This window comes from Vicugna pacos, unplaced genomic scaffold (genome assembly GCF_048564905.1).
Source record: "Vicugna pacos unplaced genomic scaffold, VicPac4 SAC-SAT, whole genome shotgun sequence".
Classification (NCBI taxonomy): Eukaryota; Metazoa; Chordata; class Mammalia; order Artiodactyla; family Camelidae; genus Vicugna; species Vicugna pacos.
Window position 1 is genome coordinate 17,901,079 of NW_027328721.1, and position 24,594 is coordinate 17,925,672.

The following is a 24,594-nucleotide window of genomic DNA, read 5'->3' on the forward strand; positions in this document are numbered from 1 at the left end:
GTGGGGGCTGGGCTGGAGCCGGGCGCCCCTGGGCCAGGCCCCAGAGGAGGGGGACGGCCTGGGGTCTGGGCCGCCGCCTGCCGTCGCCTCCGCTGCTGCCGCTGCCGGGCAGGTAAGGGGGCGCTGGTGGGGGCGCGCAGGTTGGGGTGCGGTGGTGAGGCCGGGGCCGCGCTGCTTGTTAGGACCCAGAGGCGGGTCCGGGCCGCCGCCCTACTGCGTGGTGCGTAGTCCCCCCAACATTAGTAGTCACTGAACCCCGCACCTTCACTGCCGCTGGTACGCGGGTCTGGGAAAGCGGGTGCAGCCCCGGGAGGTGGGAGGGCGCCGGCCGGGCCCGGAGCACCTCCGACTGGGCCTCAGGCCAGAGCCGCCCTGCGCAGGTGGGCCTGCCTGGCGAGTGGTGGCGCTCCGGACCCTCCAGGGCGCAGGCGACCTGGGGCGGAATAATGGGCGAGGCCCAGGTCTTTGGGAGCTTGTCAGCCTGACCTGAGATCAAAAGCCATTGACAAGTCTATTTTCAGTCTTTTGAGGAATCTCCATATTGCTTTCCACAATGGCTGCAGCAAGCTGCGTTCCCACCAGCGGTGTAGGAGGGTTCCTTTTCTCCACAGCCTCCCCAGCATTTATCGTTTCTGGACTTTTGAATGATGGCCATTCTGTCTGGTGTGAGATGATACCTCATTGTAGTTTTGATTAGCATTTCTCTGATATTTAGCGATATTGAACATTTTTTTTAATGTGCCTATTAGCCATTTGTATGTCTTCACTGAAGAATTGTTTATTTAGTTCTGCCATTTTTGGATTGGCTAGTTTTGTTTGTTTGTTTTTTTAATTCAGTTGTGTGAGCTGTTTATATGTTCTGCAAATTAAGCCCTTTTCAGTCTCATTTTTTGCAAACATTTTCTCCCATTCCATAAATTGTCTTTGTTTTGCTTATACTTTCCTTTGCTGTGCAAAATCTTATAAATTCAATTAGGTCCCATTTGTTTATTTTTGCTTTTATTTCTATTCGTTGCATAGACTGCCCTAGGAGAACATTGTTGAGGTATATGTCAGATAATGTTTTGCCTACATTTTCTTCTAAGTGGTCTATAGTGTCTTATCATATGGTTAACTCTTTAGACCATTTGAATTTATTTTTATGTAAGGTGTCAGGGAGTATTCTAACTTCATTGATTTACATGCAGCTGTCCAATTTTCCCTGCAATGTTTGCTGAAGAGACCGTCTTTATTCCATAGAATGTTCTTACCTACTTTTTAAAGATTAATTGACCAAAAGATTGTGGGTTTACTTCTGGGCTTGATATTCTGTTCCATTGATCCATATGTCTGTTCTTGTACCAGTACCCTGCTGTTTTGATTACTGTAGCTCTGTAGTACTGTCTGAAGTCTGGGAAGGTTATTTCTCCAGCTTTGTTCTTTTTCTTCAGCAATCTTTTGGTAATTCTGGGTCTTTTGCAATTCCATATACATTTTAGGATTATTTGCCCTAATTTTGTGAAAATTGTCCTGGGCAATTTCACAGGGATCACATTAAATCTGTAGATTGCTTTGGGCAGTATGATCATTTTAACAATATTAATTCTTCCAATCCAAGAGTATGGGATATCTTTCCATTTTAAGTTATCTTTAATCAACATTTTGTAGTTCTCCATGTATAAGTGTTTCACCTGCTTTGTGAGATTTATTCCTAAGTATTTTGTTGTTTTGGATATGATTTTAAAAGAGATTGTTTCTTTACTTTCTTTTCCTACTGTTTTATTGTTAATGTAAAGAAACGCAGCCGATTTGTGTATCTTAATCTCTATCCTGCTACCTTGCCAAATGTTTTTATTTTTGGTTCATTTCTGTATTTTTCTTCTTCTTTCAGAAAATAACCTTATGGTTAGATGATTTCCGTTATTGTTATATTTGTGTTTCTCTCACCTGTTTTTGCATATCTAATGTAGGTTTTTAATTTATGGTTTTCATGAGTTTCATATACGTTGTTCTGTTACAATATCTGACTGTTTTCAAGTGATTGTCATTTAAGGTCGCTTAAAGTTTTATTCCCTCTCCCCCTTTTTTGTTTTGTTTTTGATTTTATTTTTTACATCTTCCTATACCTCTTGTAAGTGTTTATTGTAATTATAGTTGTTTTTATAATTTTTGTTTTTTAATCTTTGTAGTAGCTTATTTAAGTTGTTGACACAGCCATTGTTGCATTTTTGCCTTTAAACTGGGATTTCCCCCTTCCCAGAAGTTCTTCTTTTCCTTGGTAATTTTCTTGGGAGGTGGGTAGTTTTATTTACTTATTTTAGTGCGATTGAACCCATTACCTCATGCATTCTAGGCACACTCTCTACAGCTGAGCACTACCTTCCCCTCAACAAGTTCTTATTTCTTTTTACAGATTTTTCTTTTTCACATAAAAAGATCTTTTAATACTCTTTGTAAGGTTAATTTAGGATTGATGAATTCTTAGTTTTTGCTCATTTGAGAAGCTCTTTAACTCTCTTTCAATTGTGATTAATAACTTTTCTGACTAGAGTAGCCTTAGGTGGCAGACTTTTCTCTTTGAGTACTTACTAATGTTGCTAAATGTTTACAATAGCATGTAATCATGGCTTTCCCTTCTGGCCTGCAATGACTCTGCTGAAAAACAGCTGATAGTTTATGAGGAATTTCCTTTCATGTGATGCTTTCCTTTTCTCTTCCTACATTTAGAATTCTGTTATTCATTCATTCATTCATTCAAACAAACCAAAACTTTTGTCATTCTTTGCAAAATCTATAACATTTTATCTGTTAGGAAAAAGAACAAAGAAGTCATTCTTTTTTGCTGATTTTTACAATTCTGTCATTATCTTTAAATTTTGCTTTTTGAATAATGATTTGTCTTGATGTGGGTCTGTTTGAGCTGATACCATTTGTGACTCTGTGTTTCCTGCGCCTGGATCTCTGTTTCCTTTTTCGGATTAGGGAAGCTTTCAGCTATAATTTTATCCAATGTTTTCTCACCCTTTCTCTTCTCTTTCAGGGACCCCTATAATATGAATGTTAATATGTTTGATGCTGTCTCAGAAGTCCCTTAAACTCATTTAATGTATTTTTTCTTCTTGCTCTTCTAATTGGGTGTTTTTTATTATTCTATCATCCAGATTGCTAATGTAGCATCTGTACTGACTAATTTTCCATGTTACCTACACTTCTGCTCTGACTGGTTCTTTTTGTATATTTTCTAGTTCTTTTTAAAAATTCTCCCTGTGTTCATCTGTTCTTTTTCCCAGTGCAGTTATCATTCTTATTACTATTGCTTTGACCTCTTTGTCAAATAAATTATTTATCTCTTTTCATTATGGCTATTTTCTTATTATTTCACTTAAAACATATTCCTGTCTTTTCACTTTAACTTTCTATATCTCTGTGAAGTTAGGTGAAACAGTTACCTGTCCCAGAATTCAAGGTGTGTCCTTGTGTGAGAGCATTCCTATGCAGTCTTCTGTGCCCAGCGGATCTGTGGGAAGAATTGCATCTTAACTGATAGTTGGCTGCCATCTTCCCCCAGGATGTGCTGGCTGCCAGAGTAATGGGGGGGTACAGCTGGAGTTAGAGGGATTGGAGCCAGTTCCAGGTTCAAGCAGGGGCTTCTCCTCTGCTCCATGACTGTTAACAGCCCTATCAGGGGTGGCACAGGGTCCTGTTGGGCTGGAACAGGATCTCTGTGGGAGTTGGGTTCTCCTGGGTGTGAGGGCAGTCTCTGCTTTGGTTTGGAATGTGGCTGAGGACTGAGGGCTTGCAGTGGCACTTCTGTACTGGTTTTACCTTTTCCCCAGTGTGTACACCTTGGCTAGAGGGTAGGTCAGGGCCAGAGAGATTGGGGCCAGACCACTGAGCTGGCCTCAACCCCTCTCAGTTGTGCATGAGAAAGTGAGTTCTCATGATGGCAGCCTCTGCCCTGATGCTTGTATTGCTCCTTCCAGAGTGTGTGCAGGGACACTAGCTAGCAGTGACTGCCTACAGTCTTTTCAGAGGTAGGGCCACATCCAGGCCAGCACCATTTTCTCACACTCTGTGCACTCTTATTGACAATGGAAGCTACCACCTGAGTGGGGAGCAGCAGCAGAACATGGAAGGCTGGAGCAGGAGCCTGTATAGTCTGGGGGGCCCCACTTGAGGCATCCGTGGAAGCTGCCAGAGCCCCAGGCAGTGTTCAGCCTGCTGTTTCCCTGCTGTGATGGGGCATCAGCAACCCTCTGCACAGGCTCTTCAAGAGCAGGGTCTCAGTTTCTTACAGTGCTACAGTAAATCCACTGGTTTTCAACCAGGCCAAGCGGGCACATCATCCCAGTGCTGAACCTCATGCCTGGGGCACCTGATCCATGGTTTAGACCATAGCACAGGCGTGGGGGACTGGTAGGGCTCGAGCACCGCTACAGCATCATGCTGTCTGGGTGAGAGTGCCTGCAGTTCCGAGCGCTGCGTGGCTGATGGAGGACCATGTGGTCTGTTTAAGTCTGTTTGGCATGGACAGATGGAGCTCGTTATAATTATTGCTTATAGAGATAGTATAATTACAGGATATGCCATCGAATTTTCTAAGGAATTTAATATTATAATATTATAATACCCCAGCTGCCTGGTGTGAGTAATATAACTGCAGGTACTCGGGATCCTGGAACAAAAATTTGAATTATGCTTTTGGTAATCAAAGGTGTAGGTCCTAAAGGGGTGCATTTACCATAATGCTCTTATACATGTCAGTCATAGGGAAATTCTACATTAAGAAATGGATGCTAATGATCATCAGGCACATTTATAAATGCTCAATATCACTAATTATCAGAGAAATGCAAATCTAAAATACAATAAGGTATCACTTCACACCAGTCAGAATGGCCATCATTCAAAAGTCCACAAATGACGAATGCTGGGAGGTTGTGGAGAAAAGGGAACCCTCCTACACTGCTGGTGGGAATGCAGTTTGGTGCAGCCATTGTGGAAAACAGTATGGAGATTCCTCAGAAGACTAGGAATAGACTTACCATATGACCCAGAAATCACTCTCCTGGGCATATATCCAGAAGGAGCCCTACTTCAAAATGACACCTGCAAGCCAATGTTCATAGCTGCCTATTTACAATAGCCAAGACATGGAAACAACCTAAATGTCCATCAAGAGATGACTGGATAAAGAAGAGGTGGTATATTTATACAATGGAATGCTATTCAGTCATAAACACCGACAACATAACACCATTTACAGCAACATGGATGTTCCTGGAGAATGTCATTCTAAGTGAAGTAAGCCAGAAAGAGAAAGGAAAATACCATATGAGATTGCTCATATGTGCAATCTAAAAAATAAAAAATAAATACAAAACAAACAAACAAAAAATACCTCATAGACATAGAATGCAAACTTGTGGTTGCCAAGGGGGCAGGGGTGGGAAAGGACAGACTGGGATTTCAACACGTAGGATAGATAAACAAGATTGTACTGTGTAACACAGGGAAATATATACAGGATCTTGTGGTGGCTCATAGCAAAAGAGAATGTGACAATGAATGTATGTATGTTCATGTATAACTGAAAAATTGTGCTCTACAATGGAATTTGAGACAACATTGTAAAAGGACTATAACTCAATAAAAAAGTTAAAAAAGTTGATGCTGTTTGAGTTTAGTATTGAATTATTAGAGAATGTAATGAACCTGTAAGATTCTGGATCAAAATTAGTGAAATGACAAGAGCAAGTGATCCAAGTATTATATACAATAAGAAATAAAGTCCTGAATCGAAACATTTTGTCTGATTTTCTCAGTGGGTAATAAATAATTAGGGTTTTGACTACAGTTGTTTTGAGTAAACTATAGAATGTAATCAATTGTGAAGTGGTGAAAATTTAAGGATATTTGTAATAAGATTAGCACTGTGATAATATAGTGGGGTGTTAATGATCCTTTGGATAGATGAAATTGGCTGGCCCTGTGTATTGGTAGATGAAGACAAGTTGTTGATGCAAGTGGAGGGACTTATAGATAGGAAGGTTAGTGAAAAGTGAAGGCTATTATCATTCAGTTGATTGAGGAAGAATGAGCTGATAAGTCTGGTTAATAGGCCATAAGATGTAGTATTAATTCAGAGGATATAATTTTGATAATTACGTTAATGGTATTAATATAATGTTTGGAATAATGAGTTTTAGCACTGAAAAAGGTTAAGATTTTGTACATAATCAGTACCATAAGCATTGGATATCATGGCTATTAATGATAATCCTAGTGCAGACTCACAGGCGATGAGTACTAAGAATAGGTATTATGGTAGCTAATGAAAAATGGGTGTTTAGAATGATGGCAGTTGCTATAATGAATAATGCTGATATGCCATCTAAGCACAGTAATGAGGGTATTACATGTGACTTATATATTATTATCCATATAGGGTAGTGTAAATGCTAAAATGGTAGTAATATTGACTAATACCATTTGATAATTATGAAGTTAATTATAATTTTATGAGTCAAAATAATGTTTTTGTTTAAACTAGTTATCATATACATTCATTCTAATCCTTTTTAATCCATTCATAGGAAAACCTTATGGCTACTAGTAATAAGATTAGAGTTTGTGCCATGAAAAATTTAGCTTTTGTTATTCTTTTGAGATGCTCAGAGTAGGAGTAAGAGGAGGGCAATTTCTAGGTCAAATAATAGAAAAGTAGTGACTACTAAGAATAAATAAATAGATAAGGGTGGTTTGATGACCCTATAGGATCAAATCCACATTGTTATTAACTTGATTTTTCTGTATACACATTCAGCAGAGGAAGTCATACTGTGATAAGTACAACTTGTAAGTCTAGTTGTGTATTGGTAAATGATGTCTCTATGAGCTTTATTAATCTTTCTCCAGTTATATGACAAGCAATAGGCTGGAAGTCAGTTGTAAAATTTAATACTAAAAGAAAAAAATGATCATCAATAGATAGTGACCTACAGGAAAAATCATTTTATCTACAAAAATGTAATATCAGGAAGCTGATTGAAATCAAAAATGATTAGATGTAAAGTGAAATTTTAATTGGTGTAGAAATCACAGAGAAAAGTAGAACCAACAATTTTGTGTAGTCAGTGAAAGCTTTTAGCTATGAAAGCTACTAAGCCAAAAACTCCACCTGAAATTGTAAATTTCATATTCTTCTGAGGCTTGCAATAATATAAAATAAATTCCTAGAGGAACTGTAATGAATCAGACTTGCAGTATTGTTAATGATTTCTTCCTATTAGATGATGGTGAGTACAAAGGATGGAAAATTCAGAGGCTCAGAACTGAAATATTAAGAAGTTTCATGGGAACTGTGTGTGTGGTCAGTATGTTGTTAGGTGGTGTGTGCGCATATTTTTATCATTTTTCTGATCAGAAGCTAGGATCTATGTGTCATTTTAGGACTTATGTGTATTTGCCTCTATGTGTGTGTGTTGAGAGTTTGGTGGTGGGGAGAAGCATTGTAATCTTACCGACCTTGTACTGAGAGCTGTAGGACCTCCTTCCCTAATAAAAATGACCCTGCTCTTTTCACCACATTCCCACCCGTGACAATAATTCATTGTAATGGATGTATGTAATGTCCTGTTTGTCATGGACCAAAGCAATGCATCCATTTATAATTCACAAAGTAATTTATATTTTGAATAAAAAATACTTACATATATGATGGATTTTATGTTTTTACTCTTATTTACCTTGGTGCCTAACAATGATAATAGAAGATCCATTTCCTGAGACCAAGCTGACTTTTAGGAGTCAGGATCACTCATGAACACATCCTCACCCTGTTTGTCCTGACTGGTGTATGACTTAATGTTATTGCAAGAGGAGTTTCCCAAGACAAAGGCAATGGTCTTCCTCAGAACCTCAGGGAGCAGGTGACAGAATGGGCTCCAGGTGGAATCTCTTTCCAAGTTAGACTTTGGTTCGAGGTAAAGTTACAGCACTCACCACCCCTGAGACCCTATGGTGATTCACATCCCCTCTGTCTTCTCATCCACAAAATGGGTTATTGAGAGTGTAGTGTAATCGCAACACTGCACTCTGAATTTGGTCAATTGGCACATTATATTGCCCAGTGTGATATTTCAATACCTTTGACCTGATGTTAATTGGTAATTTATAGGGGGTCCCGACTCCTGAGTGTTGGAAGGAATTTTTGTTGATAGTGGGAAGAGCTCCAGTATCCCTGAAGCCTGCTTACTCTGGATGGGACTCAGTCCCTCCAGGATGGGGGTCCTGGGGCCAGCAGAGTGCCTGAAGCCCAGCTGTGGATCCAGGAAGGCCCAGCAGTGTGGATGGAAGTGCAGCCCCACTGGGTCTGTGAGGATTCAGGGTCAACTCCCCACAGGGAAGTCTCTGGAGTTTCCTCCCAAAGGGCAGCCAATCTTCCTGAAAGTCAACCCCAACAGGGACAGACACAGAGGCTGGAACCAGCAATCCCAAGGAAAATGGGAGGTACCAATCCTTCCAAGTACAATGACCCCTGGGGAGCTCAGTTCCAGGGAGGTCAGAGCCTTAGAGTGGGAGGGACTGTGAGGCCTGGATTCCTGCCTTTTCTGCCCCCTCCACTCTGGGCCCCTTCCCAGAGTCGCACCACCCTGGCCCATTGTCCCCCACCACGGACTCTGGGCTGGCTCTCTTTCCTTCTAGCCTCCTCTTGTCTCTGGTTCTCCCTACTCAGTTCCCCTGTCACCTCCTGTCACTTTCTAGGACTTGACCCCCACGTCTCTCAATCACTCACACACTATCTCTGTCCCTGCCTGTCTCCCTGTCTGTCTCTTCCCTCAGGCCCTCAGGCCCTGGGCTCCAGTCCAGCCCTGTCCAGGGCCACAGGGCCCCACCTCTCCCAGCCCTCCCACCCTCACTGCCAAGTTTTGGCCAAGGCCATGCTCACAGTGGATGGAGTCCAGTTACAGAGGCTGCTCACGGCGGTATTTACTGCAGCACAGCTGTTCGCGCCTCTTCCTGGGCAGCACAGTCACACCTTGACCTGTTCGTGGCCCAACCCGGACCCCAGAGCAGCTGCAGGGCTGGCCACCTCCCCCACCTGGAAGGAGGCACAGACCTGCAGGCTAGAGGGGCTACTGGGGATTGAATTGAGGGACCTCAAAGGAGCCAGATATTTCCACCCAACTCCTCTTTGTGAGCAGCAGGGAGTCCCAAACCACTGACCCCTGCCTTGCCAATTTCTCACTAAGAACACTATGGGCAGATTGTGGGAGCTCCTGAGACTTAGGAGGGTACTGCTGCCCTCAGTCCCCCTCAGAATTTGCCTGGAATCGGGGCTCCTGGGGCAGCTAATAGGGCAGGGTGGGGGCACAAAGCCTGGATTAGTGCAGGGCCCTCTCACTGGGCTCCCGCGGCCACTCCTGGCACCTCATCCATTCCTCACCATCAGTAGTTGGTCACTTCACAGGGACAGATATGAGGGACTCTCTGACCCTTGTGACAGGCAGGCCCCATGTGCTCAGCACTTATTGATTGAATGAACACAACCACCCCCATATCTAGATACCAAATCTTCCCACTGCCCCAGAGGGACTTCCCAGGCCCCCTCGCAGTCAATACTGCCCCAAAGCATAACTCTGCTTCGGCTCCACCAAGGTAATTTCTGCCTCTTTAGACCTGGGTGTACACATGAAACACCCAAGTGAACTGTAGAGAGGTGTGACAATTTGGGCCAAAATAATAGGTTTGATTTTTATGCGTATAGCATATGTACCTAAAATTAATGTCATCTGCAGGTGTATTACAGAGAAGGATAGCCATATGGGTGTGGCGATGTGATTAAGATGGTTTGTTAAGTTCTTTTCCATCTCGTGGCTATTCTGTCTGCCTTTTGTGTGAAGTGCTGAGTGAGGGGGAGTGAAGGCCTCCCACTCCACTTTTGTAGTTGATTCCTTTTGCACTTCTGTCATTCTTTGCCTTACATGTTTTCCAGCCACTGCCCATGGGAAACCCTGGGAATCTGGAAAAGAAGGAGGGAGCACCCAGAAGTGGTGGGGCAGGGGACCTGGGTTGAGAAGGACCAGAAAGCATAAGGTTGGGAAAGTTTCCAGAGAGGACCCAGGGTTGGATGATGTGTGGCGGATCATCAGGTAGTGGGGCGTGTTCTAAAAGTGAGGTCACCCTGAATGTCCACTGTGAGGAACCAGGGGCAAAGGCAGGTGATTGGTCGAGAGAGGGTATAAAGCTTCTGCGTTGCTATGGCATCGTCCAAACCAGAGAAGACTCAGAGGAAGACAGAGTCTCATCCCCTCCCACTGTTCCTGAGAGTCTGATTGACCTGTTGTTTGTTCTCCTGACCTGCTTACCTGCTGACCTACTGACCTGTCTGAACCCTCCTTCCTCCCTCAAGGGCTTGGTTGAGCCTGATCCTTTCTGTGACCCCCTTCTTCTCCTCCCAAGTACCCAACCCCCTTCCTGTCACACTCCCCCAATCCCATCCCCAGTTCCAACTCCAACCCTTCCCCATCCCTCCTGAGCTCTCCCCTCCTTTCCCACCCCTCCTCCTGCCTGTTGACCACAGGGCCCCCTAGGGGACCAGGACATGGAGCTGAGGAGGCTGCTCTTCTGGCTCTGCTTGCTGGGGTCTCCGGATACCAAAACACCAGCATGAGTAAACATTGGGCATCAGGGGTTTCCTCCTTTTTCCTGGGCTCTTTCACACTGTGGTTAAAGAACTGCTTTTTCATGGGATCCTTGATGGGAGCTCATGACTTGTGAAGACCAGGGCCCTCAAAGCAGGTTTCTTGACCAACCTAATGCAGTTCTGGCCACCGGCGTCCTCATCAGTGTTTGAGTCTTGTGGAGACTGCTTGGATCAAACACAGCAGGGTTGGCAGGATGAAACTTGAAATAATAACTTTATTGCATCAAAGAAGGAAGTGTGAATATACATAAATTCATTGAGTTATATGCCTGATATGGGGGAATATGTGAATTGTATCTCAATAAAGCCATTTTTAAAAAGTGAAAAACTCTCATTTACTAAAAGTCATAGAGTTAGACTGGCTTCTGGAAAGCTTGTCAAGATCCTGCTTCAAGCTCTACAAATTTGGGGTCCGTTCCCTGTGCACTGTGTTTTCCTGTAAATACACTCTTCATATTAGTGAGGTTTGGCAGCCCTGGGAACAGTGGTATCTAAGCATTGGGTTGGTGCTAGTCTGTTAAACAGTGAAATGTCATTTGTGCTCCTTGCTTTCTGGTTTGTTGAAGCACAGGCTTTCCTTCTGAGGCTGCAGGCCTGGGAGGCTGAGGTCTGGGCAGAGGCACTGGTGCCCAGGGGTGTGTCAGCATGGAGCCCAGACACTGCCAGGAAAGATCAGGCAGGATGAGGGCCTCTGGGGTATTCTGTGGGGAGATTGTTAGAAATGCAGCATCTCAATCCCCACCCCAGATCTCCTACAGCAGAATCTGAATTTTATTCAGATCTCCAGTTGATTCATGAGAGTTGTTCATCTAAAGACTCATCTCTTGGCTCTAAGCTCTCATTCAGGGATGGTGGGACTTAGGTCTTCAGTCAGACTTTCTGGAGTGCAGTGTGACCATGTGTGTGAAGGAGCCTTAAACATACTCATACTCTTTAATGGAGCCAATATTTCTATTTCTGAGACTGTAACTGAGCAAAAGCACCAGAAGCAGGTACAGAGAATGTTATGAATGGAGATGTTCATTGCAGTATTTATAAACAGAAACTACTGCATACCCACAAACAGGAAAGGGTGAGATAAAATGTGGCATCTTATATATTGATTGTTATGTTACTGTTTGCAAAATTGTTTTAAAAGTCATTTGCAGGCAATAGGCAGGAAATATAGTGAGAAACAAGGCAGACAGTGTCTTCCCTCTTGCAGCTGACATTCTATTGGTGAAGACAGACAATAAGCAAGTGAAACCAATGAGATGTCAGATTGTGACAAGTATACAGAAGGAAGAATAGGTTGATGTGGTAGAGAATCACAAGTGAGTTTGGGTACCATTACTTAGATGGAGAAACAGGGAGAGACTGTCCCAGGAACTAGCATTTAAAGAGAAATCCAAAAGATGCAGGGATCCAGCTAAATGAACAGCCAGGAAAAGATCTTCCAGGCAAAGGGAACAGGAATTACCAAGACGCTGGGGTTTAAGAGCTTGGCTGTGTCAGGGAGATAATGGAAAATGTGTGGCTGGAGCAGGATAAGCCAGGAAGAAGCTGGAAGCTGAGGGCACTGGAGAAGTGAGTATGGCTAGAACCCTCAGGCCTTGTAGGTAGGTTATGAGTGAAATTTAAATTTTATTCTAAGGCCAGAGTATTACAGTGTGAGAGGGTGAATGATATCAGTAAGATGGCAGAATAGGAGGCCCCAGCCCTCATTCACCCATAGAAACAATAATCTGACAAACTTCTACAGACAAAAATACCTTTGTGAGAGCTCTGGAGTCCAGTTGGGAGGTTCCAGCTCCCAGTAGATCATAAAATTTAAGGTCAGCCACACTAAAAGGATAGAAAGAGCAGTGCCATTTTACTTGTGTCACATCCCCCCTAAGCTGACAGAATTCAGAGCCAAGAATGATCCTCCAGCCCATGACTTCTGCAGGATAAAGAGAAAGTGAGGATCTGGCTCCCCAGTCTTTTGGGACAATGTCTAAAAGCTATGCTTATGTTGATGCACCCAGAACATTGAAGAAATCATTATGGTCGGGTTGTCTGTGAACAGAAAAAAAAAGAAAAGAAAAGGGTGGAAGCTCATAGAAACAGATACACACCCCCAAGAGCTGCAGTTTTCCACAGATAGTGTGCCCCAGAGATGACACACACGCCTCGGCAGCCAGCGCCATTCTCAGCAGCCAGCTTGACTCTGCAGGATCAGAAGCAGGTGAACAACCCTGAGACTGTGCCTTCAGAAGGGAGGGCCATAAGTGGGATTGAACCTATTGTCTTGGCCTATCAGTGTACTGCCATATGGAAAGAGGCAGGTGACCCCTGGGACTCGACTTAGCTCTGTAGAATAGGGAAATGGCACACAATTCTAAGACATAGCCTTCAGAAGGGAGAGAGGAGAGTGCTGCTTGCATATAGTGCCCTGGCCTAGCAGGGCACTGCCCTAGGGAAAAGGAGCAAACAGCTCTCAGAACCTTACACAGTTCTGTAGGATCAGGAGAGGCACAAAGTTCTAAGATGAGCTCCCCAAGAAGGGAGTTGGAGGATTAGAGTGGGCATATCTATAGAAGAAGTTGATAGATCACCAGAATTTCTAGCTGAGTTTTCTGGTGAAGTTCTTTCCCTTCAAAGCCAGCACATAAAGCCTGGAATGGGTGATTACTTCTTCAAGTGTGCAGGCATCAACACAGGTTATAAGGGTCACACAGAATCAGGGAAACATGGTATCACCAAAGAAACAAAACAAAATCCCAGTAACTGACTTCCCAAAATGTAGATCTATGAATTGTCTGACAAAGAATTCCAAGTAATCATCTTAAAGAAGCTCATTGAGCTATAAGAGAATGCAGACAGGTAGACAAAATCAGAAAAGTAATAGATGTTCATAATGAGAAGTTCAACAAATCATATAATTAATAATAATGATGATGATGATGATGATAACAACCAGAACATAATTTCTGGAGCAAAGAATACAGTGACTGCACTGAAAGGTTTAATAGAGAGCTTCAACAGCAGGCTTGACCAAGCAGAAGAATCATTAGACATGAAGACAGGTTGTTTGAAATGCTCTATTCACAGTAGCAAAAGTGAAAAGGAGTGAAAAAGAGTGAACAAAGCCTACAGGACTTATAGGACACAGTCAAGAAAAATGATAATGAGAGTTCCAGAAGAAGAAGAGAAAGGAGAAGAAAGCTTATTTAAAGAAATTATGGCTAAATTTCCCCAAAATTTGGGAAAGGAATAGGACATCTATATTTATAAAGCCCAAAAGATCCCAAATAGGTTGAAACTAAAAGAATTCTACACTGAGACACCTTAAACTTGTCAAAACTTTAAAATGAGAAATTTGAGAACAGAAAAATAAAAGAAAAAGTCTTATCAAATACAGTGGAACTCCACTAAGACTACCAGCAGAATTTTTAGCAGAATCCTTGAAGGCCAGGAGAGAGTGGGATAATATATTAAAAATACTGGGGGAAAAATATGCCAACAAAAAATGCTACACATAGCAAGAGTTTTCTGTGAAATGAAGGAGAGATAGACTTTCCTGGACAAACAGAAATTGAGAGAGTTTGTTAACACTAGACCTGCTGTACAAGAAGTGCTACAGGGGGGTTGTCAAGTTGAAAGGAAAGGACAATAAGCAACAACACAAAAGCAAAAGGAAGTATACATTTTACTGGTAAAGGTAAATATACAGACAAATACAGAGCAGTGAAATACTCTAATGATAGTGCACAAATCACTTCTAACCCTGATTGATAACTGAAAAGAAAAAGATACTAAGAATAACTATAACTACAATAATTAGTAAATAATTAATTTAAATTTAAATGGGTTAAACTCACTAATCAAAAGAAAATGAGTGACTGAATGGATACAACAAGAAGCTACAACTGCATGCTATGTAAAATTTAGCCTTAAGAACACCCAAAGGTTGAATGTAAAGGGATAGAGAAAGATATTCCATGCAAACGGTAACCAAAAGAGAGCAAGTGTGCCTATACTTACAGGAGACAAAGTAGACTTTAAAAGTTTAAAAATGCTACATGAGTTAAAGAAGATAATTATATAAAGATTGAAGGGTTTATTCAAAAGGAAGATATAGCAATTATAGATATATGTTCACCCATTTCATTCTTGGGTACATATCTGGGGAAAAAAACAGCTAATTTGAAAAGCTACATACATCCCAATATTCACAGTAGTATGATTTATAATTGCCAAGATATGGAAGAAACTTAAATGTCCATCAACAGATGAATGGATAAAGAAGATGTGGTAAAGGAATACTACTCATCTATAAAGAATATACTGAAATTTTGCCGTTTGCAGCAACATAGATGGACGTGGAGGGCATTAGGCTAAGTGAAATCAGTCAGACAAAGACAAATGCTGTATGATATCATATATATGGAATCTAAAAAACTAGTGAATATAATGAAAATGTAGACTCACAGAAATAGAGAATAAATGAATGATTACCAGTCAGGGGAGGGGCAACTTTGGGATGGGAAAGTGGGGGTACAAACTCCTGGTTGTTAGACTCAAGGGGGTACTGTACAACATGGGGCATATAGTCAGTAATTGTTAGTAACTGAAAATGGAAAATAACCTTTAAAATTTTGCTAAATGTTCTTAAATATAAAAATATATATGTATGCACCCAACACCAGAGATCCTAATTACATAAAGCAGATGTCTGTAGATCTAAAGGGAGAAATAGCCACACAATAATAGTAGGAGACTTCAGTACTCCACTTTCAGTAATGGGTGGAACATCCAGACAAAAAATCAATAAGGGAAAAAGAGATGACCACCACTGTTACCAATGGACCAAGTCTTAACAAATCTAAGAAAACTGAAGTCATCCCAAATGTCTTTTCTGATCACAATGGAATGATACTACAAATCAATAAAAGGAAGAAAATGGGAAAATTAAAAATACATGGAAATTAAAGGACATAATCTTTATTAAAAAATTCCTTTAAAAAAAACTTGGGTGGGGGTGTAATTGTTTATACATTTATTTAAGTTTTAAATGGAGATACTGGAGATTGAACCCAGGGCCCCGAGTAGCTAAGCACATGCCCTACCACTGAGCTATACCCTCCCCATAAACAGCACACCCTTGGAAGAGGTATCAGCTCACACCAGTCATAACGGTCATCACTCAAAAGTCCACAAATAATAAATGCAGGAGAGGCTGTGGAGAAAAGGGAGCCCTCCTGCACTGTTGGTGGGAATGCAGTTTGGTGCAGCCATTGTGGAAAACAGTATAGAGGTTCCTCCAAAGATTAGGAATAGATTTACCATATGACCCAGTAAGCCCACTCCTGGACATATATCCAGAAGAAACCCTAATTCAAAAAGACACCAGCTCCCCAATGTTCATAGCAGAAATATTTACAATAGCCAAGACATGGAAACAACCTAAATGTCCAACAACAGATGACTGGATAAAAATGTTGTGGTATATTTATACAATGGAAGACTATTCAGCTGTAAAAATGACAACATAACACCATTTGCAGCAACATGGATGTCTCTGAGAATGTCATTCTAAGTGAAGGAAGCAAGAAAAAGAAAAATACCATATTATATCACTCATATGTGGAATCTAAAAAAGAAGAAGGAGGAAGAGAAGGAAAAGGACAAGGAGAAGGAGAAGAAGGAGAAGGAGGAGAATGGACATAAATATAAAACAGACTCATAGACATAGAATATAAACTTGTGGTTGCCATGGGAGAAGGGGGTACGAAGGGACAGTCTGGGAGTTTGAAATTTGTAGATACTGACAGGTATATATAGAATAGCTAAACAAGTTTATACTGTATAGTACACGGAAATATATGCAAGGTCTTGTAATAGCTCATGGTGAAAAAATATAAAAATGAATATATGTATATTCATGTATGACTGAAAAATTTATACACCAGAATTTGGCACAACATTGAAAACTGACTGTAACTCAATAAAATTTAAATAAATAAATACATAAGTAAACAACACATTCTTGGGTGACATTGGATCAAAGTAGAAACTCAAGGAGTAATTAGAAAATACTTTGAGACAAATGGAAATGAAAATACTACATACCAAAATTTATAAGATGTAACAAAAGCAGTACCAAGAAATACCAATAAACACCTACATCACAAAAGAGAAAGGCTAAATTAACTTAAATTTTTACCTCAAAGAAGTAGAAAAAGAACAAACTAAGCCCAAAGTTAACAGAAGGGAAGAAATAATAAAATTCATAGCACAAATAAATAAAATTAGAAAATAGGAAAACAGTAGAAAAATAGACAAAACTGAGTTTGTTTTTGAAAAGAGAAAGCAAAATTGACAAGCCCTTAGCAAGATTAAGAGAAACAGAGAAGACTCAAATAAATAAATAATAAATGAAAGAGAAGATGTTACAGCAGATGCCACAGAAGTTGCTTTTTTTTTTAAGTATTAGAAACTATTTTGAACACTAAAACACCAATAAAGTGGACAACTTAGAAGTGGATAAGTTCCTAGAAGCATACAAGCTACCAAGATGGAATCAAGAATAAACTGAAAGTTTGAACAGAACAAGAATAAATAAAAAGATTGTATCAGTAGTCAAACATCTTCCAACAAAAAAAATCTCAGAATCTGTTGCCTTTACAGGCAAATATACCATTTAAAAAGAAATTAATATCAATCCTTCTTAAACTCTTCCAAAAAAATGGAAGAAAGAACACTTCTAAACTCATTTTATGAAGCCAGCATTACCCTGACACCAAAATTAGACCAAAAAATTAGAAACAGAGCTTCCAATTGATCCAGCAATCCCACTTCTGTGTATGCACACAGGGAATTGCAGTCAGGCCCCCAGAGAGATGCCTGCACTCCCTGCTCACTGCAGCAGTGCTCACAGCAGCCGGAACATGGAAGCTGCCTGAACGTGCATTGACTGATCAATGGGTAAAGAAAAGCTGGTATATACACAAAATGGAATAGTATTCAGCCTTAAAAATAGAAGGAAATCCTCCCATTTGCAACACCATGAATGAACCTGGAAGACATTATGCTCAGTGAAGTAAGCCAGACACAGAAGGACAAATTCTCCATGATACCACTTATATGAGGAATCTAAAATAGTCAAACCCATAGACAAGAGCAGAAGGGTGGTTGCCAGGGCCTGTGGAGAGGAGGAACAAGAAGGTGATGGTCAAATGTTCAAAGTTTCAGTTAGGCAGGATGAATCAGTTCTAGAGTTTTGCAGGGCATGGCACCTGTAGTTAATAATGCCATATTGTGTACTTAAATCTTGGCTAAGAGGGTAGGCCTTCTGTTAAGGGTTCTCATCACAATACCAAGTGAAGAAGTTGGAGGAGACTTGGACTTGATGGATGTGCTTATGGCACAGACTGGTGTTGGCTTCACACACGTACAGTTATCTCCAGTGTCACTATGTCATATACATTAAACATGTCCAGCTTCTTCTGTGTCAATTATAGCTTGATACATTGATTGAAAGAAGTGAATGAAATCTGTTACAGTCTAGGGATCTGAAGACCTCATGGACAAAGCCATTGGGACACATTTATAATCCACAGTAAGTGACATTAAGTGAGCAGAGCTGGCAGAGAATAATACAAACTGTCCTTTTGACTATATAAAAAATAGGAAACTTGCAAAAATATTACAGTGATTACCTCCAGGTGATGGGATTACAGATGATTTTAACTTGTTTTTATTCAGTTTTCTGTATGTCTTCCACACAGGAAAAACAATGGAGGTCATTTCAGAGTCTGAATTTGTATCAGTCACAGTGATTAGTTATAGATGGCTGAATCCACTTTTTGTGGTCTGAGCAGAGGTGGACTTATTTCTGGGTGTTAAGACTGAGATTCCAGTACTACAAGGGAACATGAGTGGATGCTCCATAGCCAGGGACAACCCGCCTGGACAATCAGGTAACCCTACCCGTGACTGTTGCCATGGAAACCCACTGTCTGTGATGCTCAGGCCCAGCCACTGTGGCTGCTGCTGTAGGAGAACCAGAGCCCTCGTTCCCTGCCAGCCAGGAGCTGCTTCCCTACACCGCCCTGTGTTGCTCGCTCCCACCTTCACAGCTTGAGCAGCCATCAGCCATCTGTCCAGAGGAGCCGAGGCCGCCTGCAGAGCCCTAGCTGCCCGGGGACTGGGAAATGTAGCTTTCAGGCTTCCCAGAGACTAACATACACAAGGCATAGAAGGTGGGAGTGGCACACATGTTGAATGAATCAGTCTGCAGAATCCCCCACAGAAGTGAGACAAAGGTGACAAACCACCACAAGTAACCTTGACCTTCTGAAGTCCACATGGTGTCTCAGGTATCCATGGTCTTATGATAAGGATGGCAGGAGGTTCTCTCATTCCAGGGAGTGCTGGCTCTCAGAGCCCCAGTCTCTGGCCTCCTCGTGCATGAACTGGCAGAGGAAGTGTAGAGGCTTACCCTCCCCTGGAAGCTGACTCAGCCAGGACACCAGCCACCTCTCTGCAGCGGCTCCCAGACTTCCTGATGGGCCATTTCCCACTGCCTACAGTGGGGGTGTAGGGGGAATCCCACAGCAGCAGTTCCTGCAGCGGGGGATCCTGCAGTGGGAGGATCCCGCAGGGGGGCTGCACAGTGGTGGCAGGTGTGTTAACAGCCATACTGAGGCACCTTCCTTCCTCTTCCCTCTTCCCTACACCCTTGCCTCCATCTCCCACATAAACTCCTTGTGCCAGAAGCCTCATCTCCATGTGGGTCTGGGGCAGCTCAGACTAAGGCACCTCTGGCCTCAGCGTGAGCACATGTGAAGCCTCATCCTGGCTCCTGATGTGGTCAGACCCCTGGACATGAGCTAACAGGTGTGAGACTACTTCCATGACCTCACACACATTCACACCAGTTTGGAAAGTCATCCTGTTCCTAGTTCTTGTCCTCCCGAGCAGGAAACCAGAGGGTTCTGAACTGCTCCCGCTGCCTGCTGCCCAGTCCATGGTGATGCCACGGACACGTGCACACACAGGCATCTTCTGCCTGAGTCCTGCCTACCCCATCTCTGTGTCCTGCATTGCTCCTTCTGTCCTAGGACCAGCAAGGATGCACCATGGGTTTCACGGGTGTCCTCCTAACGTGCCGTCCTTGGCTTATATGTGACCGTGCTGTCAGCATGTGAGGTGGGCTCACACAACACACGAATCCTGGAGCGCTCGGGGCCAGGCCCTGCGCTGAGACCCTGCACTCGGAGCTGCCTCACCCACTAGGGAAGGCGCCCTTCCCTCCGGGCACCCAGGTCTGCCTGTAAGCGCCGCCCAGGGAGGGGGCTCACAGCCTCACAGTGCACCTTCAGGCAGGTGCTGGGAGAAGCGGCTTTATTGATCAGCCTCTCCAGCCCAGGGGTCCACCTTTACACCTTCCACATTCTTGGGGCTCAATCTTCCTGTCACCCCCAGTCCGCTGAGGAGGAAATCGAGGCTCCTAGAGGTGGAGTGACATTCTGAGGTGGCTTGGCAAGCAGTCAGGGGTGGGGTTGGGCAGGAACCAGGAAGGTCTGCTCAGGGTCCATTCTTGTTCCCTGGTGTGTCCTGGCCTCTCACACACGGGGCTTTCCACAGTGATGGGGCCTCTGGCATTGCTGCCTTACTGTGCTTCAGTCTCTGAGCCCGGAGGCCCTGTCAGCCTTAGCTCCAGGGAACTGCAGTGCCCGTGACAGACCCCGTGTCCTCACAGAGGAAGACAGAGGTGGTAAACAGACGAAGATAAGTTCACCTCCACAGCCCCGAGGGATGGAGAGGCGGGGAGGAGGCGTCGTGTGTTTCTGGTCCCTCGCTGCATCACAGCTCCTGGCAGCAAATATTTATTGTCTTGGTTCCTGGAGGACAGAAGCAGACAGAGCTGGGTGGTTCTGACTCAGGGTCCCTCATGAGGTTGCAGTCAAGACATCAGCTGGGGCCGCACCATCCAAGGGGCTGGGGAGTCACAGACGGTGAAGGAGGTGTGCGTTTCTCACACATGGGCCCCTCACAGGGCAGCTCACTCGGCAGGACAGGACAGCTCACAGGACAGGACAGGGCAGGACAGGACAGCTCACAGGACAGGACAGGGCAGGACAGGGCAGCTCACAGGACAGGATAGGGCAGGACAGGGCAAGGCAGGGCAGGGCAGCTCACAGGACAGGACAGGGCAGGGCAGGGCAACTCACAGGGAAGGACAGGGCAGCTCACAAGGCAGGACAGGGCAGCTCACAGGACAGGGCAGCTCACAGGACAGGGCCACTGGCTTCCTCCGGGGTGCAAGGTCAAGATGGAGTTAAGAAATACACACACACGCACTGTCTACTTTTTCTGTCATATCTGTGATAAAATGGAGAAGGAAAACAAAGAGGAAGAGCTCTCTGACTGCTCCAGGCCACCCTTCCTCAACGGCCTGTGCTGGCTTTTGTTTTGGAGAGTCTGGCTGATGGGACTGGGCTGACCTGGTCACTACCCTGGGGCAGGAGGAGCACAGGGTTCTATTGGCCACTCAGGTCCCTGACATCTGCCAGTGTCCTGGTGGTATGGCTGTGTCGGCGAGCACTGGTGCCCACCTAGAAGTGCTGGGAGGGAGTCGGGTCCTTCTGGTCAAGGGGTTTGCACTCAGACAACTGGGAACCACCGGCTGTTCACTCATTTGCTGCTGGTGAGCCTGAGGTGGTGGCTGGGTGCTGCCAGACATCCAGGCTCATCCAAATGTGGCAATAGGCCTGGGTTTTTGAGGAGCAAACCGGGGGCTCTGTCCCCCCTTCTAAAAATAATAATGGCACTTTGTTGAAAAATTGTGGTTTCTTTTCATTAAAAATTATTGATAAACTCACAGGAGACATAAAATACTCATCTATATAGGGGTGTGTGTGTGTGTGTTGTTAATAGTTTGAAGATCCACTGTCCTCACTGCTCAAGTCAGTAAAAGAAAACAAACCTCTCCCAGGGGTCCAGTGCCCTGACTTCAGTGACAGTCCTGTGTCTGTTCTGCCTCCTCTTCTGACTCCCCGACAGGCACCTCTCAGCCGCAGCACTGGGCTTTTCTGTTCTACTTCCCTCTTTGGGGACTGGCCATCTGGGCGACGCACTCTGAGGCCGTGGCTGGTGAGTGTCCGCTGTGTGGATGGGCCACGCTCGTCTGTGCTCCTGATGAGGCATGCTGGGCCTGTTCTTGCTCAGGGCCCGGGACTCACTGCTAGGCCGGCTCCCACGTTCCACTGGCATTTACACTGGAAGCAGGATTTCTGGGTCAGAGGGGGCCTTCACTTTCCTGGCCAAGAAGAGCATCTTTCCTAAAAATTGAGCAGGTGGGTGTGCCAGGCCCCGTACCTACCTGGGAGGATGGGAGCAGCATTGTACGGGGACATCTAAGCCACACTACTGCCTGAGCCGTGCTGTGGGGAAGAGCAGGTGCTTCGAGAGGGGGGAATAAGGAGGGGGGCCTGGCCGATGCCCCTCCTATCCCTCCCCAAGTTAGAAGCACAGTCGCTGGGCGGGAGCTGCACAAAGCATCAGGCAGGAGGGAGTGTGTGCAGAGCTGCCAAGGCTGGAAAAGCCGCCACGACCCAGGGTCACCACCCAGGAGGCTGGACAGCAGAAGTTCATCTTCCTACAGTTCCGGTGGGGGGAGGCCCAGCAAAGTCCAGCGAGGTCACTTTCTGGTGATGACAATCCTCCTGGCCGCCAGCTGGCTGCCTCCTCGCTGTGTCCACATGGGGCGGGGAGCCAGCTCTGGGGGCTCTCTCTCCTGTAAGGACACCAGACCAACAGGGTGTGGCCACCCTCAGGACCTCACTCAACCTCTGTACCCCCAAACCCTGTCACATGGGGTGATCTCAACCTGTGGCTCTGCGGGGCACAAACCCCAGTCTGAAAAGGTGAGGGGAGTCTGAGGACCCGGAGCAGGCGGGGGCGAGGGCGGGGCGGCATTCAGGAACCTGCTGTCCTGAAACCAGCCGCCCCTAAACGCAGCAGTTTAAAGCAATCTTCATTTACCCCCGCCGGGCTACACGGGGCGGGCAGGCCCGGGGGCGGCTCCTCTCCGCCGCCGGGACCTCAGCGGAGGCCTTGCCCACAGGGGCCGCCATCCCGGGCGCAGCGCGGCCGGTGGCCGGGCCTCCGCCTCCGTGTGGCTGCCGGGTTTCCGCCCAGCCTGCCGGCTGGTTTCCAAGAACAACGAAGCAAAAGCTGCCACCCTTTGCAGGTCGGGTCTGAGCCTGGCAGGTGTGTCATTTCTGTCTTGTGGAAGTCAGAGACGGTCCAGATGCTGGCCACTCACATCCCAGACCTCGTCTTTTTTTTTTTTTTTTTACAAGAATACTATGAATTTAAGGAGTACATGATGAAATTTCGGTGTGTATATACATAGTGAAAAGATTACTACTGGCAAGCTAATTAACACACCCACCTCCTCACCCATTTCTCACTTTGTGTGGTGGGGGCATCTCAAGGCTACTCTCTTGATGAGTGTCCCTGACACGATGCAGTGTCATTAACCATGGTCGTCCTGCTGCACCTGTGTTCGCAGATGCACCTACCCTACAGAACTGGCACTTCTGACCCAGGGCCACGTCTCCCTGTTTCTCTGTTACAGCAGCTGGGCCTGCCTCTAAGCAGGACAGCAGTCTAGGAAGGGACACTGCTAGCGGTTCCCCCGGGGCAAGCTGCTCCCAGGACCACAGATGCCTGAGGTTTCCAGTCCTCCCTTCCGTGGGTGACAGCCAAGCCCGGCTCCAGTCCACTCTCCCCTCTGGACACTTCTCTGGAAATCCAACATGTGAAGATGGATGCTCCCAACTAAATGAGTCAGAAGCTGACATCTTCCAGAGTGCAGCCCCACTGTCTCCCAAAGACGCAGTGTGTGTGTAAATACGCTGTACTGACTCCTTCCCTGCTGACATTTGTGGATCTAACTGATTTACTCAGGGAACAGGGAGGCTCACAAGTGATGTAACTTGGTTATTACTGGAAAGATTAGTTTGAAACTGACAACTTCTCTACTAAGCTAGGTGTAAAAGCTTAATTTGAAAACCAATGAAACTCCACTCACAGTGTGAAGGCAGGACATGGTTAAGCCTGGGCCTGAGCCCTCAGTTTGGGAAGACAGATATTTAGGACCTTGCAGGTCCTGTCCACATAATGTTTATGTCTCCTCCACCCTCAAGGAGCCTATGATATTATGGGGGAAAGGAATTCTAATTTATATTAAAATATTAAACTTGTTGACGATGTAAAAATTATACAGGTCTTTTGTTCTTCATTTGTTTACTATAAGTGTCTGCAAAGAGTCTCACAGGCTGGTTTGAAATAGATTATTTTAGTAGAAAATCTGTGGTTCAGGAAGGTCAAGAGATCAGGAGACAACTGCCATTGAAAAGGCAGTTTCTACTCACCGGACTGGCGGTGGGCCGGCACCCAACGTGGGGCCACACCACGGGGGGAATCCCGGGGCCAGGAGCGGAGGGGCAGGGCGCTGTGAACAGGGGCTGTCACAGGGTTTCTGCAGGAGGGAAAGGCGAGGCAGGTGAGCAGGCTGAGGACTGGCCAGTTGAGTAACTTCATGGGTTCTAGGGTTGAATGGCGACCCCAAGTGTCTGGACTTGACTCTGGGTGAGCTGGGCAGGTGGACAGTGGCTCAGTGTGAGTCCAAGTCCAGTGGAAAAGGTGGGGGGTTAGACCTTGAAGAAGGATTCCTCCTGGGGTGAGAGGGCCCACAAGGGAGGCAGGAGGCCAAGTCCAGGTGACTGAGAACAGGGTGTGTCCCGCCTAGGCCTGCAGGGCAGATGAAGGCATCCAGTCTGCAGAAGGTAGAAACACGGTCCATACAAGGGCTCCCCTCAGATGTCACCTCAGAGGAGGAGCCTTCCCTGCCTGCACAGTCTACAGGGACA

The 24,594-nt window shown here is 44.9% G+C and overlaps 1 long non-coding RNA gene across 1 annotated transcript; it reads left to right on the forward strand.

The window, feature by feature from the left end:
• On the forward strand, positions 1 to 23,943 carry LOC140692182 (uncharacterized). The gene is made up of 3 exons (XR_012067767.1): positions 1 to 112; positions 21,719 to 21,808; positions 23,298 to 23,943. It is a non-coding gene; the product is annotated as an uncharacterized lncRNA (long non-coding RNA).
• Positions 23,944 to 24,594: the final 651 nt, after the last annotated feature.